General features: G+C 33.5%; 1 long non-coding RNA gene across 1 annotated transcript; it reads left to right on the top strand.

Moving 5' to 3' along the window:
• LOC146916195 (uncharacterized) lies at positions 1-4477 on the top strand. Its single transcript, XR_015013779.1, has 3 exons — positions 1-434; positions 791-898; positions 3973-4477. It is a non-coding gene; the product is annotated as an uncharacterized LOC146916195 (long non-coding RNA).
• The last annotated feature ends 716 nt before the right edge of the window (positions 4478-5193 follow it).

Below are 5193 nucleotides of genomic sequence, written 5' to 3'. Positions count from 1 at the left end.
CACCACATACATTGTGAAGAAAATATTTCTTCTCCTTATAAGATTGAGTCCATGTTTCCTAAATTTGATCTCCTGTTCCATTTTTTATTCGAGTTGTTCTGTCACGTCAGAGAAGAGTAGTGTCTGTGGCCAAGTTATACATCAATATTAAGGTCATGGAAGTTTAGTTCATCTCTCTTGTTTATTCTCATCTACATTCAATTGATGTTTATATTTAGCCACAGACACTACTAAAATATTATTATTTGTAGATAATTCCATGCCTAATTTTTACTAAAAGATTAAGGATTTATTTAACTAATTTGATGGCTGCAATCGCTAGGGTTTTCTGTACTGCCGTGAATTGGGAAACAATGGTTGAAACCATTCTATTGCTGTACTGCTGCAATCGTTAGGATATTTGCTGCTTGCAGCTTGAGTCAAAAGGATACCGGGTAACAATTTGCCATTTTGATTGTGTTTGCTTATATGAATATGCTTATGTATGACTCTAATTAAAATTTTGAGGGAAAGTTGTTAATGTTTCTGTGAGTTAATTAATACTTTCTTTTTCTCATTGATCTAATTATTCATGTGGTAATTTAGGCTATTCGATAATTTATAGTAAATATTAACAGTACATAGTTTTAGCTATTGTTATCACTCTGAGTTCATGCTTGTGAATTATCAATAAGTTGGAAAGACCTGCATAAGTCAGTTTACACTGCATAGATGGATAATGTAGAGAATAATATTGCTTTGCACTGTAATTTGTGTTTTTGAGCTTGTGTCATTGAATATTGCTTTACAGTTCTATTATATTCAAGTATGGGCTATTAACCATTGAAATTGGCACTGGGACAATCGAACCTGAGTCTTGAGAAGGAGCGCACTCCATATCTCAAAACAACTCGAATGGGTTAGTACTATTTTTGAATTTAACTATATGAAAAGTAAAATTTTAGTTGATTTCATTTCACTAATGTGGGGGTTTGTCACTTGGAATCACTCCAAGTAGATTTGGATATATAATCCGCATGGAAATTGATTTTATCCAAAGTAAGGGTGTTTTCAACGTGGGCGTGTTGTCACTTGGCAGACTACAAGCGCCTTTGATAAACTAACTTTATTGAAGGTGATTACAAACTCATCGTTTTTCTTATTTATTTTAAATTTAATAAAAAATGCTTCACAACTTCGTCAATCTTCTTCCAGCGTTTGTCGCTGGTACTTCACAACATCCACGGCAATAGAAGCAACACTAACCACTTGTCATGTCTCAGATTTCATAGCGACCGATTTTGGGAGTTAATTTTGTCAATTGGATGCATGAGTGAATAAGTCGCTAACCCAATAAGTCGTTATGAAGCATGGATACGGACACGGGCACCAGACACGACACAAATACTGACACACCAATACAACTAATAATTTAAAAAAATCACATAATTCACTGTAATTACAAGTGTCGGTGTCGTGTCCGACACCGGGACACGCCAAATTTGAAGAGTGTCACGTGGATCCGCTCATTTTGAAAAGGACCTTTATCTAACAAGGAGAGTCATGTCGATCGCGTGAAGAAGCCTAGTGGCAAATAACAACATTCTAACCCTATAAACTTACATGTCTATGTTATTTGTTTACCACATCTTCTTTCTCTTTACCTGCTGCACCCACAAACCCTGTAATCTTTCTCTTCTTCCTCTTCGTTCAATAAAACAACAATGGATTCTTCACCACCCAAATCCTTTGTTTTTATATCCTATATTTGTTATTACAACCTGGCTTTAGCTCGTCTGATCTATTTGCACGCTGTTAAATCAAGAAGATAAAACACTATGCTAATTCTGTAGACCTTCCTATCTTAAACTTCATTGTCTTTTTCACATACAACAAAAAAAAAAAACTCCACCCTCTTGGTTGTCTTTATAGTGGGGCAATGTTTAGATAGTCGGAATTCATGGGAAGTAAACTTTGAAAGTTAGGTTTACGCCACATGAAATCCAACCATTTGAATTTGGAGTCACTAAACACCACAGACAGTGTGGAGTTGGTTTGATGTTAAGTTGAAAGGGCAACGCAGTTTAAGGTTGGGAGGTCAACAAAGTTTGCTTAGCCATTTATCTTCTTGGTTGAATAGCTAACGAATTAATCTATCGAGTATGACACATTGTAAGTGTTGTAAAATATGACATAGAATCATCTCAAATAACAAAAGAACAAATAATAACAACTTCAACTAAATATTAATTTAGAATAAAATAAATTAGCGAACAAGTAAAACTTATATAATTTCGCGTCCAAAATAACTATATCAACATTTTCAGATTAAATTGTCGATAATTTCACTATATATCTTAATCATTTTTTAAGAACTGCAAAATAAACAAACTATAAAGTAGTTTGAGATGTGTTGATTGCGCTATCCTTGTGAATTTTCTGCATATTATACGCTAATCGTGCAGGACTTAAAAGAAAACACAATCCTAAGAAATCTCATGTTTTTTGAAAGACTTTTTCATGCTAAAATTTCACTCGAAAATCCCACAAAATCCATCAAAATCCAATTTATTAAACAATAATTCGAAATTTGAATGATTTTGAATACCACAAGACTTTTTTAAGTGATAAAGAGTCTTGATTGAATACTACATGACTTTTTTTAAATGACAAAGGGTATTGATTGAATACCACAATACTTCTTTTAAGTTGCAAAAAGTCTTGATTGAATACAACAAGATTTTGGATATAAAAAATCCTTTTAAAATCTCTTAAAATCTTAATCCAATACACCACGCTAAATTTACTAACATATCGTTCTCATTCCAAACATCCTGCTGCAAGATCTCCAAGTCATGAGCGACGTTGGGATTTAAAACCTCTTTAAAGACCTAAACATTGGAAGAACCCAAACCACACCAAGATGGTTGATCTTGAATACAGTCCAAGTCTATTACGGACAGGGGCGGATCTGGACAGACAATACCAGTGAGGCAAATTTTATTTTATTTTATTTTTTTTTTTTTGAAAATGAATGAGACAATATCAGTCACTTTTAAACAGTACTTGAATAGAAAAAATCTTCATCCAGTTTCAATTATACAACAAACAATATATTAGATTTCTGCTAATACAACATGAAGGGAAAATAATAATTCGAACAAACAATTGATTGATATTGTAGCCAAAACCTTCAACTTCAATTTCAGTACAGTAACCATAACTTAAGCAAAACCTAATTCAAACAATTTCAATTAACCAAAACCTAATTCAAACAATTTCGACAACTCAATTTCAATGTTTCATACAATACAACCACTGACCTAAAAACTAACATGAGAAAGCAGAGATGATGTTGAGTCGCCGAGAGTGAGGAGAAAACATAGGTGATGACTCGATGGTGGTGGTGTTGCGCCGCTGAGAGAGGAGAGGCGACGACGGTTGGTTGGTGGTGACCGGTTGTGGTGCGTGTGTTTGTTGGGAAAAAGAAGAAGGAGGAGTCGCTGAGAAAGGAAACGCGATGGTTGTTTTGAAATCAGAAAATAGAAAGTGTGTGTCAGACGGCTGGGCTGGACTGGACAGATAAAAAAATATTGGGCCTGGGCTGGTGTGGCTATTGCCACACCCTGCCTTGAACAAATCCGCCCCTGATTACGGAGTCACTCTAGGGACCAACAATGTGCATATCAGGAAATTTACTACTCTGTTGGTTTTCTCTTTGTTCCATAGTCAACTTAGTGGTATGAACAAACTGTGTTGATTGCACAATAGCTGCTCCAACAAAAGTGCTACTAGACAACTCTTTCTCAAGGTTAATAACATCTCCTACCAATACACTAGTTACATACCAGTCTACCATACAATCAATAAGTTAGCGATAAAGGTTTATACTGGACAATTTCGCCTATGATCATTTCATTGATAATTATAAGGTTGTTGCTATTTCTTTCTTTATTGATGGAAAAAGTAATGAAATTAATATTCATGCTTTAGGTACGGATTCTTGGAGAAAGATACAAGACTATCCCTATTCTTTCGTTAGTTCTATCTCAACTGAAGGTGTTGTATCAAAAGCTTTCCATGGTTGATTTGGAGATGAATTTCAAAACCTTGCGAGTGTTGAAGGATTGCTTGAGCAACATTGCAAATGATGATATGTTTGGGTAATGAAGGTATACGGAAATAAAGTTTCTTGGACTAAATTGTACAATGTACATTACATAAGAGATAGGGGTTTATATGCCTTTCCAGAAATGTTATATATTTATGAGGATTATCAAATATTGATAGATTTTCTTGAGTTGAGAGGTTTCAAATAGAAGTTGGGTATGTACAACTCCAAAAATGGTACTTTGAAGATTTGGGGAAACAGTCTGATGTTGGGAGGCATAGCCTTCTATGATTTAAAAATTTAATACTCATCTCACTCGCGGATGTGGTTTATCAGGCTAATAAAATTTCAATGTTCATTTTGCAACATGTTTCCAATTAGAAAATTGTTGAGAACTAGAAGGTTATAAAATTGTTTTCCAATTAGCAATGATGCCAAGAGTTTTTATAGTGAGGCTATTCATTATATATGCATACACGGAGCTGGCTATGCTTGCACTATATATGTACATGTGATCTGTATTTAGCATCTTCACTTTTTTTTTTTATATCTTTCATTTCTTTATTTTTCATATTAGTTCATTTCATCCAACTTTTAATTAGATTGTTTCAAGAATATTTTGGTTTACCTATGCTAATTCAGTTACAAACTAATTAGCTTAACAACATTTGAACAATGTTCTTTATGCAATCTTTAAGTGGAAACAACCAACCATCTTTTCACGCAAAACCTATCCTTTTAATTTCTGCATTATTATACAATCAGAACACGACATGCGAAAGAAGACAACATTATTAAAAGGAAACTCACCAATCAAAATACATTCTTTGGTTTTTGTCAAAAAAAAATTCAATATTTGGTGGAATACACGTAAGTTTATAATTAATGATAGAATTAAAACATACCACGTGTAGGAATATGTCAGTCACAGATTAAAACTCACCAATCAAAATATAATGTTTGAAATAACACTCACAAGTTTCTAAGTAATCAAATACTCAAAATATGACATGTGTAAGAACGCGTCATCATTAAAAATTCACCAATTAAAATACAATCTTTAGTGGTATACATCATTTCAGTATATAATTATAATAATAATA

Source organism: Medicago sativa, chromosome 6 (genome assembly GCF_051527215.1).
Source record: "Medicago sativa cultivar Bolivia chromosome 6, Bolivia_mono, whole genome shotgun sequence".
In the NCBI taxonomy this organism is placed as follows: domain Eukaryota; kingdom Viridiplantae; phylum Streptophyta; class Magnoliopsida; order Fabales; family Fabaceae; genus Medicago; species Medicago sativa.
The sequence above is the reverse complement of the archived record's forward strand: the minus strand, read 5'-3'. Positions and strand labels throughout refer to the sequence as shown.